Raw genomic sequence first — 14,962 nt, 5'->3', positions numbered from 1 at the left:
AAAAAAAATATTTAATTTTACTTATTTTCAAAATAAAAACACTATTACCAATACGCCTAACCATACTTCACCGAATAAAAAATAGATTAGAGAATATTATCAATAAATTTTCCATTAAAAATCGAAAACGATATTTATTTTGAAACAAAAATTTTTTCCTAGAACGACAAATAATTTGAAACAGAGGAAGTATGATTTAAATTTCTCGTGTATATTAAATGAGAATCTCATGAAGTGACAATCATACAGAGTTTTCTAAAGAAATTTCTTATAATCTTATTAGTTGTTTTTTTTTTAATCTTTTTTTTTTTAATTATCACTGAACAATTAACCTCAAACTACTCATTTTATATTGCCAAACACTCTAAAGGAATAAAGTAAAAAAACTACGATTTGTCTTTTGTCCTTCAATTACACAAACCAAACTTTTCACATTTCTTAACAATGTTTTGAGATTGTTTTCATATATTTCCTTTTGATCATTTTAATTGGATTTGGGGATTTGATTGATATGATGAATCGAAAGTGGAGCAAAACCAGAGGAGTCCTAGAGGTGGATCGGCAAGATCTTTGAGAAAGGGAGTGAAAAGAGATTGAAATCAGAGAAATCAGTTCGACAGTTGTTTCTTTTAGCCCGATACTCTACCAAGAACTACTTGCTCGAGAACCTCGTGGTGATAAGTATTTTCGGAACCTCGTGGTGATTCCGGTGAGGGCAAGGGTTACGAATCAGAGGTTGCATTGTTCTCTTGATGCCAAGAATTAAAACAGCTGGGATGTGTTTTATTAAAACGGCAGAGAGAACCTCTGTTGTAGTTCACTCGACGACTGCCATGGTGTCAACAATGGTGTTTTGATGGCTCATTTCCTCGCTTCTTGACATCGGAGACTATGGTTTTGAGGACGACCCAGTGAATCGTGTCTTCTGCAGGGAACAAAGTCGTCATTCTTACCGCGGCACCTGCTTTTTTAGGTGACATGTGTCACCTCCTATGCTTCAGTCTTATCCTCATAACTCCGACAAAATTACCTCGAGTTCCCTTGATGTCGCCACCATATGTTAGTGTCGCGTGGCCGGTGTGGGGGAATTATTTACCAACCACGCTTGACCTGAGTTCTTTCTTCATTGTCATCCGAGTCATGTCAGGAACTTTTGGTTTCTTCAGTCGAGCTAGCTCTTGTGGGTCTGCTTGTCGTCCTCCTCCTAAGGAGCTCTGGAGCCGTTTGCCTTCCGTCTCCGTCGATGCCTAAGGGAGCCACTTTCGGGGTGAGTGTTCCACTGGAATTTCAAGCAACATGTATGAGCTTTACTCTTAATTTATTGTTCTATTTGGAGATCGAGAAGTGTTAACTGTGGAACTTTTTGTCGCCGCCTCTTCATGTGACTTGTTTTATGTTATGTTTGTAAAACAAAATGTGGAATAGTTCTATGTAATTAAATTGATGACTACTACTAAATATACTTAGTTTTGCTTAGTCAAATACATTTCATATAAATAACAAAAACTGTTCATGCGAAATATAAGCCTAACGTGCACTCCACAGTGGAACAGTGTGATCTCCACATACTATTGTTAGACATCTTGACGTTTCATGAAAATAATGTTTATCCAAATGTTTTATTTGTCCTCTGAATACATGCATTAATATTCATATGTAATGTGTTAACCAAACAAAAGAACAGATTTGATTCAAATGTAATTACAACAAGAGTAATATTGAAATGGGATATGGAATCGAGTGAGAGATTGAGAGTTACAAAATCTTTGACGATGGCCTTTGTAGACGAGGATGGGGAGGGCGATGCCAAAGATTCTGATGAGAGCGAAGTTGCGACGTGTCCATCGGAAGTTATGCTCCAGATTCTCCCTAGCGGATCCCCAGTCCTCGATGAACTTGTTCTTGTTCGTCTCCATTCCTCCACCCATCCTTCCTTCCTTCTTCTTCGAATTACCTTTCTCTTCTCTTCTCTCAATAGTTTAATTTATTAGCTTCTGTTGATTTGGAGTGACAACAATGCTCGCAAGTAAGAGTCAGCTTAAACCGAACGAACCAATTTTTGATTTTACATCGGATTAAGATAAGAACCGGCGAGATATGAAAATTCATTTTAAGGTTTAGATTTGGTTCAATTCAACAAACGTTAACCAGATTAACCTACATAAATGCTGTTTCAGTTCTATTAAACCATCCTCCCCAAGACATACGAGAACAGTGTTGTAATTAGAGCTGAGTCATAATATGAAGTATTTACCCGAACCAATCCAGAAATAGGATACTGACCTGGTCGAATCATGTCTAAATAATCAAATGAGACTATTTTTCAAAAAATTCAAAAAACCGAAACCAAACCTAATCCGAACCGCGAACATAATGAGTGAACATATATAAATATTTATATTAAATTATATTTATAATAATATTAATACTTAAAATTAAAAATATAAGGCAAAAATATGAGTTATTTTAGATATTTATACTTACGCTAGTTTTACAAGAGAACACTGTGATTTGCGATCTGCAACTTGTAAGGGAGAAGAATCCATCCTCTCATAGAGAAGATCATCTGAACCCTATTGTTTCATACTCTGTTCTTATGCAATTTTATTTAGGATTTATGTCTTTGTTTATCTACATCATGATCGAGTAGTAGCTTTGCTCGCCTAGGGTTTTTAGGGTGTTGAGACATGAGCTAAACATAGATAAGCGATCCATAACTGTTCTTCATTCATACTGTTCTTACTGCTTTCATTAACCTGATCACTTGATTTTAGATCACTAGTTCATTGCCTAGTTAACCGCTTAGGAGATAACTTGACATGTATTGAATGAGCTTAGTATCCCTAATCAGCGAAAGTAGATATTAAGGTGGTAAGTGAACTGATCGGACCTGTTCTCTAAAGCTTGCAATCGATCCTCATCCCAAGGACAGTTAGGTGGTGAGATCGATCTGCAAAGCGATCACTGCCACGACAGAGGAGTGTTCCAGCTGAGTGATCCGAGTTCTAGAAAGCTCTTCATCGCGCTTGAATAATTGTTTGGCTCCAATTCAACACCCAATGAAATACCCTAGGCTAGCTCTTGTTTAATTGAATCAATCTCGTGTTTATTTGCTTGTTAACTATCGTCTCTTTCAACCAAATTATTATCTTCTTCTAAACTTGATTTCGGAACTCATAGAACTAGAGTATAGACTGGTCCTCTGGATTTGAATCTCAAGTACTACAATTGCAACTCTTAACTTGGCAGTAGCAAGGATTCATTTTTAGTGTATCAACATTTTAAAACAATTTTTTTATTTATTACTTTAAATAATTATATTATGTGATTTTAATCGTCTATTATATCACAGTGTATTATAAAATCTAATATTTATAACTAATTGGACTTATATTATAAAAGTGTTATACTAACAATTTTAAATAAAATATTTTATATTTTGTTTATATGATATATAAATTGATTTTGATGTGTGATTTTTATTTTATTATTTTTATTAATAAATATTAAAAATATTAAATGTTAACAAAAAATATATAAGAAAATTTATTTTGGTTAAGATTCATTATATTAAAGAAATCTATTATTTGAATTAGAAAAATACATTAAATACTTAAATTTATCATTTAAAAAAGGAAAAGCCAAATTCTATACTATCTTTGTTACCAAACAAAATTTAATTTTTTTAAAGATTTCTATCCCTATTACCAAATAAAAGCTTAAAGTACTTCTACTTTAATAAGATAGATGATTCCAAAATGATTAGAAAGAAACTGCAAGATAATAATTATCATTATAAAGGATTAAAACTATTAAATTTAAAAGAAGAATTATAAACATATTATGTAAATGTAGTGTTATGATTATATAAAAATGAAATAAAACATTAAATTTGGTGTTATATTTAGAATTATTCTAAAAGCTAGGGGTGTGCGCTCGGGTTCAGATTTGGTATTTTGGTATAAGGCTAGAAAACCGGTTCGGGAATTTATGTATTTCGGATCGAGTTCGGGTATTTTTAGTTCAGATTCGGTCGAGTTCAGATATTTAGTTTTTTATTGTTATTATTTGATTATTTGAGGTATACGGTAAATATGAATTCATTTAAAAAAAATAAAATTAGTATATTAAGAGAGATTAAAAAATAATAAAGATAAATTTCACTATGAAAATTGAACTATGTTTATATTGAGACCATATATTTACATAAGGTTTAAAAATTCTTATCTCATAATTTTATCAAATTATGTTAATTTTTTGTTCAAATTTTACACTGGTTCAACGTAGGATCGGTGAAATTTATTAGTTTATAATATTTATTAATTTATAGAGATTCTATTGTATATAAACAGTTTTCATGCATTTGTAGAATACATAGAGACAAAAATAAAAATGAATAGCTTTATAAAAAATGAATAGTACTCCTTATATTTGGATGTACTGTTCACCCTCTTTGAAAAAATATGGGAATAATTGATGGTTGGAGATGCTATACAAAACTGGATATGTATCTCTAAGCATAGCTCAAAGAATTATACATAAATATTCAACCAAGGTTTCATTCGTCTCGTCCCAATTATGTTGGATTTTAATAGAAACTAGATTTTGACCCGCCCTTTAAAGGGCGGGTATATTTTTGTTTTATTTTTTTAAATTAATTTTTATATTTTATTTTTATATATTTTAATACATTATTAATTATTAATTTAATTTAATTTAATTTTGGTAACTATATTAAATATGCCAAGTTGCATAGCTATACACTTGTCCATATATATTTCTCATATTATTTTTAAACTTTATTCCTAAAGTTTGCAACATATAATTTTTTCTTAGTAATTACCCAACATAATTAGTCAAGAATATTTGTACCCAAAAAACCCGAATCGGAATCGATCCAAAAATCAAAGTTCCATCCTCGGTGTTTTGAAACTCGATCCGGACCTGCAGTTGAACCGGTAAATCCGATGACTCAAGATAAATCAAGTTTAGGTTTTGTGAAATACCAATATTTAAAAACCCCCAAAAAATCACTAAAATCTGGAACCTGGTTAAAGCACTGGTTAAACTAATAGATAAATATTTATGAATTTTTAAATTTTGATATTTTTGTATGTCATAAATCTTAACTTGTTAAAAATAAATAAATAATCTAAACTATTTTGTATGTCAAATGGAAATAATAACATATAGAAGCTAAAGTTAAGTATTTTCTAAATGTTTTTCAAATATAAAATATGTACATATCCAAACTATTATTTCATGTTTTATAAAAAGTTTATATAATATTTAACTTTGGTTTATAGTAAAATTAACTAATTTATTTATTAACTTGCGGTTCACTCGATCCAAAGTCCGGTGACCCGTAAAGTCGTCCAGTACATATTCTGTAGACATGATCTACATATATACTCGAACAGTTTTTAAAGTGTTATATCCGAAAATCAATATCAAACCCAACAAACATCGAAATCCGAACAATTTTTTTTGGAAAATATACTTACAAAATAATACAATAAATGTAGTAGAACCTTAGTCAAAAGAAAGTAATCTGACATAAACCGTGAACTAATATATGTATTCTATTTGCCTATGGTATTATCAAGTGTAAATATCAAAACACAATCAAAAAAGGGTTTTCCTAGAACTAAAATAGAACTGTTGACTAATAATTATTGGGGAAATGAGTCCAAAAATCATGGAATTAAGATAGAGGTTAATTAAATATTAGTGAAATAATAAAAAAACTTTTAAACAAAAAGAATAATAATTGGATACAACATTTTATCAATCATACTTGTGTTTTAATAGAAGAAGATTCTGGGATCCTAGATTCTGACGTGCCTTTAAAAAGAGCGGATATATTTTTTTGTTTTAAATTAAGTTAAAGATTTTAATTTTTGTATTTGAGTGTTTCGGTAATCATATTTGTATTTAATATTAATTTAGTTTGATAGAATAGTTTTTTAAATAAATAAAATACATAATTGAACATAACATTTATCAATAGATCATAGTCAAATATAAAACTACTTATTGTAATATATCTATATATATAAAGAATATAAATAAGAGTGTATCGATCATTAATCAATATTTATCAATATTTATCAATAGATCATAGTCAAATATAAAACTACTTATAGTAATATATATATATATATATATATATATATATATATATATATATATATATATATAAAGAATATAAATAAAAGTATATCAATCATTAATATGATTGAAAGTTGCATATTGTTGCATCAAACATCAAGAATATGATTAAGTAGCGCTTTGTTAGGTAAATATGCAACTGATGTCATAAAATAAATGACAGTTATTAAAAGAGGGAGAAAGTTATAATTATACGGAGGGAGGAAGTTGCATACGTGACATCAAGAAGTTGGCTGCGAAAATTAGGATTAGAAGTAAAGAGGGAAGAGGAAGTTGCATACGTGACATCAAAAAGTTGGCTGCGATAATTAGGATTAGAAGTAAAGAGGGAAGAAGTTATAAATACGGCAGTTTGAATATTTAAATGACAATTATAAAATAAATGGTTCATTAAATAAATAAAATAAATAGTGGACACAACTTTTATCAACTGGTCATGCTAGAGAATTAATAGAATAGATTTGATTTTATGGTATTTTTAACTTCATATGCACAGAAATAAAATTTAAAATTATATTATATTTAACAATAAAAATTTGTTAAAATTTAGAAACTTTTAACTTGATTATTTTTAATTTAATTAAATGTAAAAATAAGATAAAATAAGTAATTTTGTTAAATTTAAGTTTCTATTTGAAAATGGATGTATGTAAGTAAAATCGTTCAAAAGTCCAGACTAAAAACCAAACTGATTAGAAAAACAAATGAAGATAATACCTCTGTGATTATTTATACAGTTACATCGTTCTGTCTGTGTATCGTTCTGTATGTGGTGTCTCGTTTGACAGCCATTTAGAGTGTATTATTTTTATAAGTCTAAGCACAATGTGATGTATATTTTTCAATCTTCGTTTTTTGTTAAGTATTAAATAATTGAAAAATTGCAATCTTTTAAATTACCTAAATATTAGATAATTTAATGTAATACCTATGATTTATAAAGAAACTCATATTTATCATGTTTTGTAAATTTATTTATTAAAATTAATTATATTTATGAGTGAAAATGACATTAGATTTGATTAAAATGTTATTTCAAGTTTTAATTCATATTGGCACTTCAAATTTAATAATGTAGATAATGTAGATAGGAAAACACATTTAGGTGTTTTAGTATTTATATTGTTAATATTTTTAGGGAATATTTCGAAGCATTCTGAATGGTATACGGATTCTAAAATTAAAATATACTCACGTCCTCATTCAACAGTTTATTAGAAGTTTGTAATAAACAAGGCGAGCTTGGAAGAACCTCCTCCACCACGGATCCCCAAGAAGACAGTGAAGAGGGCGCTCGTGATGACGAATGCTCTCGTGACCGGAGCATTAATTATCTGCAAAAGTTTGAAAATTTCGAATCAGTAATCGAAAACCCAATGATGGAAAAACACAATCAAGAAGCTGATCGAAGGAAAGGGAGGTTATTGACGGAGGTGCGTAACTGAAACCAGGACCTCCGTTCATCGTACATCGGATGAACAGAAAAATTCAAACAATCGCGGAATGAAATCTGGAAGTGGAGATGGATCGAGGGCTAAATATTAAAGCTAGAAAATCAAATTGATGTTTCGTCGAGGAAGAAGAAGGGAAGAGGGTCTGTGCGGTTAGGTTAGCAGTGCCATGTCAACAAGGACTCTTTCATTTTATTCCTTTTAATAAAGAAACAATTACATTCAGAGTCACTTTTCATCTTTTAATATCATAAAAGGTCACTTATTACTACACAGACACTTTCTTCTAACAATCTATTGAATCCACTTAAATCCTAACTAAAATATACTAACCGTATCATTAAAACTTATTGACCTAACTAGAGAATAAGCGGGAATTAACCTCAGCCACACATCTTTCCTCCTATTCGACGGACAAGATTAATTTTAGTACACTATGACAAAACATATCTCTCTCATTTTATGTTGTACCTTTAATACGAATGGCCCAGATTCATCCTATTTTTTGAAGATATCACTATCTTCATCAGCTGTTTTTTTGTCATGATAAAATAAAAAATCCCAACCATTGGACATTAACTCTCTGGTGACTCTCGTTGAAATTTTGCGATCGACAAGGAAACAATGTCACAGATTTTTCCCGTTTGCCCTGGTATGCCCTTGCTTGAATTACAAAATATTGTGTTATGCTTGCCGCCGGTGCATTGGACACTGGTGTTGTTCGTTCATGGGACACTGGTGCTCTGCTTGCCGCTTCGCCATCATCTTGTGGCTCCTCTGGTCGCGTCTCGCCGTGATGAGCCACCCACAGATCCTCCCTACGTTGTCTTCAAAAAGAAATCTTTGAATTGAGATCGAGCCCATCAAATCGAGTTGATGAGTTCTTCTCAAGCAGTCGATTCATCCTAATCAGAACTGAAGATTGAATCATGTGTTTGACATCACCGAATCCGCAGTTCAAGTTTCACGCTTCAATAGATCTACTTCTCGTTCTCAAGAGCCAGCTTCTCAATAATTTTCACTTTTGGTCCCTGTTTTTTTTAAAACTTAGTTTTCGACCCTATAACTTCCAAATGATGCATATTTCCCCTTAATTCTGCCTCAAAATTGTTGGTTGCGCCTCCTAGCTAGTTCATGTGTGCAAAATAGACAAACGGTACTCTTAATAAAATTAACAAGATGTACAAATTACTATCCACATGTACACATGTTTTCTGTCTCTTCATGTACATAATTTTATATATCCTCATGTATACTAAAGTTCATGTACACCATTTTTGTCAAAAATGTCCATGTACACATAGTCAATTAAGTTACAAGATTATTTGCCAAATATAACATAACCTCCATTAAGTTTTTTCACAGAGTCATGACACCTCTAGCAATATGAACCATTCTCAAGCAAGTTGAAACCTCAAAAACTGAGAATTTCACTAAAATTGAACAGCTTTGATACATTTTTATTGCAAATAGTTCCACTTTCATGAACATTCCAAACTAATAAAAAGAATCTTCAATATCCATGTGTACATTATGAATCGGTATGTATGAGAATTGTCACAATGTCCATGAACATACCAAACTTGCTATCGTAAGGACACTTTTGTACATTTTTAGAGACACCTCTGTACATTTTTGAGAATTGTCACAATGTCCATGTGTACATTATGAAACTGAGAATTGTCACAATGTCCATGTTGTCACAATGTCCATGTGTACATTATGAAACTGAGAATTGTCACAATGTCCATGTGTTCATGAACATACCAAACTGAGAATTTCACTAAAATTGAACAACTTTGATACATTTTTATTGCAAATAGTTCCACTTTCATGAACATACCAAACTAGTAAAAAGAATCTTCAATGTCCATGTGTACATTATGAATCGGTATGTATGAGAATTGTCACAATGTCCATGAACATACCAAACTTGCTATTGTAAGGACACTTTTGTACATTGTTAGAGACGCCTTTGTACATTTTTGAGAATTGTCACAATGTCCATGTGTACATTATGAGTCGGTATGTATGATTTGTACATGTGGACAATGAAATACATGTGTACACATTGACAATACAAACCTTACAAATACTTAAATTTGCAAATGTATGAAAATTATAGAGAAATTATATGATGTATACTCGGTGTTGTTCCCATGTACACATTTGCTCTTGTACACATGTACACACTTGCTTGTGCACATGTACATATGTTTAAATGCATCATCACTTCTCCATTTATGTTTTATGAATTTGTGCATTGCCTTCAGAAGCTCAACCATGTTGGCAACTTTACAATCAAAAATCTCACTATCAAATTTCTCCCCAGCCATCCTCTTTGTCCTCTCCACACTTCATATAGATTGCACACTCAGCTATAAACATAGAAACACGGTAACCAAAACAAAATCAATACACATCTCAACCGCAAACCATATAAACATAGTATGCAAAGTACATGTACACATGCATTCTTGTTGTACACATGTACATCAAATGTAATGTGCATAACTTTAAACGTTCGTACAAGTGTACAAATAGCTACCTGAGGATCATGCTCAGCCTTTTTCACCTCCGCTAAAACCAACTCTATGTGTTGTGGGAGCTTCTCACAGACATAGCTTCGAAGATTCAGCTCGTCGTCTCATCGGTCTGTCACGAACAAACGTTGCAGTAATCTCTTGTTCATGACTCCCTCCTCTGCTTTCGCCTTCCCTATAACACACACAAACCAAAAAAAATTCAGCTTCTTCAGTCCCAAAACAGAACATGTGACCCCAAATCAAAACCTAATCCGCAGAATCAGAACCCAAAACAAAAAATCGTTACCATAATCCATGAAACCCTATATCTCACCCCAAATCGAAACCCTAGCCACTAGAAGCTACTCGGAAAGTATGCGATTTCATGGAAGCAAACCCAGAATCAAAATCGCAGAAGGAACCCCAATAACTACACAAAAATTGCCTTTATCTTTTCGCCTCTCAGCCCGCTTTTTCGCGCCGTTACCCTTATCTACTTCATCCTCCGTCATCAAAATCGTTGTCCGCCGGAAAATCTACTCTATCATTTTCTAAATCGTCGTCCGTCGAAGATTCCTACATCTTCTCTCTCTGTTTTACCAAAACTGATGAAAAAAAATTATTAAATCAGTTTTTTTTTTTAGTTTTCTCCAATTAATAAATAAACTGTGAAAACAAAAGTTTCATCTCCTTCTTTTCGGAGACTACAAGTGGGACCAAACCTATTTTCAAATTTCAAACATCCTAAACAGCAATTAAATGGTCAATTACCTATATACCCACAACTAGTTAAGAAAAGAGAGGGCAATTGTGTATTCAACCATCCGAAACTACCTTAGTAGCAACTTGTGACCTCACATGTAATAAAGAGTTATTAACACCACAGGTCAGTTTCTATGTTTTTATTACACTCTAGAGCACATTGTGCTACCTAAACACTTTTGTGTGGTTGAAGACTCATTTATCCCTTAAAAGCAAAACAAGATATGGATATTTCAGTAAAACAACATTGTATCTGGTTAGGTTTGTCAGATGGTTTGAATTTTTCTCGTTTCTTTTGAATTTTGAATATTAAAAGTGATGGCCCACCATTTTCAGACATGTCCACCCATTACTTCCATTTTTCTCCATCGTTTTCTTCCTCGTTCATTCTCTACGTTTTTTTTTTAAAACTGAAATCTGATTCTTAAATATCTTTTCTCAAGATTTTTTTTATGTAATCATCTTTTCTTTTACTCGATCTATCTTTTAAGATCTGTGAAGGAGAGAGAACAGACGGCGGCTGTAACACCCCCGAACCGTCCTAGACATAAGTCGAACCACCGGCCAACAATCAAACAAGAACATGACCGACGGAGCGACCAACGCCAAGGGTTGGAGATGAAAGGCCAACCGGCCAGCCAACAATCAAACAAGAACATGACTGACCGTCCAACCCAACACCATGGTCCGGAAGCGCTACGTGACGGGCTAGGGACGATCCGTTCAGAGTCACAAAATTTACTCCACGACTTAGACCAGTTCGTCCACTAACTCGTCCCGCTAACTCAAAACATAAGGCTTTGCAACCCGTATCAAGAGTTAACGTTTTCCGTTAGATCGAGGCCTAAGGCTTTTCAACCCGTACAACGACCTAACGTTGTGTTAGACCGGACTAGTCAAATATCAGAGTACTCATGAAGCGCATATAAAACAATTACTTTATTGATTCAAAGAAATATTCATACATTGAATAATTCGAGACCGGTCCCGGCCTAACGCCAAAATCGAGTCAACTAAACGCAAATCAAAAATACCGTTTAACAAAAGGCAAGTAAATCTACACCGGTGGTCCTAACGTCCAGCACCAAGCTATCCGATCGTCCTACTAAAGAAACCTGCAAAAAGGACAACGGAGATGGATGAGTAACCTAATGTTACTCAGTGAGCTGGCTACCTCTACCCCAACCTAGAACTAACCCAGACAACCCAAAATAACAATCAATATAGCCTTAGCAAGAAATCTAAACTAAGGCTACGCAAACCGTTACTAAGTTAGACTTGGCCTCCCGCCATGATCTAACTTCAAGTAACGGGAACCTGCATGAAAACAAGTCAACAATCAATCCCCTAGTTAACCATGTATACGCCCGAGTTCAATACTCGTGTAGTGTTAGACATTTAGACTATATAAGTATCATTAATCGGTCGACCAACAATCAGACAAGAACATGATCGGCCAACCAATGATACCACATAGCTTTAATATCCACCATCCTTCACAAGCAATCCTTCAGACACATACATGCCAACATCAGGTCTACACTAACCAATCAACAATCACAACTACTATCTAATAACCCGGTTACTAAGTTAGACTTGGCCTCCTGCCATGATCTAACTTCAAGTAACAGGAACCTGCAAGCAAATCAATCAACCACAATCACAATAATAATCATCACTCGAGACTAACATAAATAAGATAAGCAGCGGAATATAATCCACCATTAGCAAAATAATAAATATATGCCTCATTATGGCTATACTTAATATCACAACCTTACTCCTCACTTTCTCAACCACGGAACACCTAACTCACAGCCACAAAGGCACGCGAGCTAGAACATCCAATGAAACTGACATGTAACCCCGATAAGGTGTCACACGACGAAGCATGCTTTCTAGCAACCTCTCCGTACAGAGCATGCTTTATGCAACCTCTCTGCCCAGCCGCGTAGGGACATACTCTAGCAACCTTCCTTGCCGCAAACTAACATGTAATACCCACAAAGGATACCACATGACGGAGCATGCTTTCTAGCAACCTCCCCGTACAGAGCATGCTTTATGCAACCTCTCTGCCAAGCCGCGTGGGGACATGCTTACGTAACTTTCCTTGCCGCGTAGCATTGCTGATCAGGCAAGCTATCAACACAACTCAACATCATACCAAAAGTACCAGGAGTCCAGCCTATATGGCTTAGGACCCCGAGTAGTAACATATAATAAACTAAATAACAATATCAATGTTAATCAAATCAACCGGTTAGTCACTCCCTTACCAAGAGCTGACTAACCTCAACAAGCATAAATAAACAAGCAAGCATCTAATCTATCAAGCAACTACTCAATCAAACCGTTACCCAGATAGTTAAGCCTCCTGCTATGAAACTATCTTTAAAGATAACGGGAACCTGCACTCAACCAGATAACCAAGCAAGAATAGAAAACATGATGCACCCTAGCCCTAGTCCTAGTCAGGTTATTAACTCAGTCTTAATTCCGTTCATCTCAGCTTAGCCCGTGCCAAGCTGAGTCCAATTCAATACTAAAATAACCCTAAGGACTCTACCATGCAATAGTGTGATCATTCTAATCTATAATCTATATGCATACTCGATCTAACCTAAGTTCAAAGTGGAACTCAAACAAAACCAACTCACAGAACTATCCTAAATTCCAAGTGGAATTCAAACAAGCCAACTCACAAAACTATCCTAAATTCCAAGTGGAATTCAAACAAACCAACTCACAGTGTTCTTTGCCGATATGCAGCTGGTTGATCGGAGAGGACTTAGCCAAAACCCAACCTTCACATCTTGAATGGACTGGACTGGACTGATCTTGACTTAGACAGAACCTCCCCTGATACTGGTCTGGACAGAACTCAACTCGAGCAGAACCTCCCCTAGCTGCTGGACGATTCCCTTGAACTTTCGACAGAGTATCGATCTTCAAATCTTCGACTGAACTGAACCCATGGATCTGAACTCACCTTGGACAGCACCTCCACTTGATCACCAGAGAATATGACTTGCTTGGACGAATTGATTTGGACAGAGCCTTCCCTAGGCACTCACTCGAAATCAGTAGAGAAACTGATCTCGAAAACTCTCTAAAACGCTCGAAAAAGATCGGAACCTCTTACTTCTTTTTTCTACTTTCTCTCTCTCTCTCTAGCAACGTTTGGGACTGATTTTGAAAGGTCTGGATGAATGAAATGGCAAGGGGTCGTGGGGTATTTATAGTATACACCAACCAGTAAGGTTTCACCACCCAAGTGCCAGTGTGTCGTCTCGCATGCTTCCGGTTGCATGCGTCGCGGCACCTCGTGCTCCACATGGCGGTCAGCATGGATCAAACTCATGCAGGATGACACCTCTCTCCTGCCTGGACGACCAGATGTCTCTCAGGATGGCTGGATCACATGCATGGCGACACACAGTGACCACATGTCGATCTGCATGCTTCGATCGCAGGTTGCGCGGCACCTCGTGCTTCTGTGTGTCAAGCTGCATGTGCTGCTCCCATGCACGGCGACACCTCGAGCTTGTGTAGACACTCAGCTGGTTAATAGATAGACATCACGTCCTGATCACTTAGATCAAGCCACCTCGAGCTTCCCGGTCGATTTGCGCGATTTCGGCCCTTCTGTTGAATTTTCGACCCGCGATCAATCTTGAATATTTTTCCGCTCCCGTTCTGATGCTCTGAATATTATTAATAGACTCCATAAGAATCCTGATCTTGAATAAAAATATTTCCCGAGCCTCCGACTTCCTCGAAAAATCCCCAATACCGAAATTAGGGTTTTCGGCCAACTTCGGGTTTTCCCGTCGTCCTTGCTTCCCGTCATGCTTGCTTCCCGTCCTGCTCGATTCCCGTCCTGCTTCCGACTTATAATGTCTCCAGAATAATATTTTACTGATACGAAGATTTTCCGAGAAAACTTCTTGATGAAGAAACGACAATCTTCAAAAACGTCGAGCTTTTAAACCGTCGTGCTTCCAAAAATGTAATGCTTCCAAAACGACCGTCTGATCAATCTAAGAAACT

The 14,962-nt window shown here is 34.7% G+C and overlaps 1 long non-coding RNA gene across 1 annotated transcript; it reads right to left on the bottom strand.

The window, feature by feature from the left end:
- Positions 1 to 1,368: 1,368 nt before the first annotated feature.
- Positions 1,369 to 7,809, bottom strand: LOC130509689 (uncharacterized). The gene is made up of 3 exons (XR_008943675.1): positions 7,614 to 7,809; positions 7,367 to 7,505; positions 1,369 to 1,994 (listed from the first exon to the last, which is right to left on the bottom strand). It is a non-coding gene; the product is annotated as an uncharacterized LOC130509689 (long non-coding RNA).
- Positions 7,810 to 14,962: the final 7,153 nt, after the last annotated feature.

Source organism: Raphanus sativus, chromosome 3, assembly GCF_000801105.2.
Source record: "Raphanus sativus cultivar WK10039 chromosome 3, ASM80110v3, whole genome shotgun sequence".
Classification (NCBI taxonomy): domain Eukaryota; kingdom Viridiplantae; phylum Streptophyta; class Magnoliopsida; order Brassicales; family Brassicaceae; genus Raphanus; species Raphanus sativus.
The sequence above is the reverse complement of the archived record's forward strand: the minus strand, read 5'-3'. Positions and strand labels throughout refer to the sequence as shown.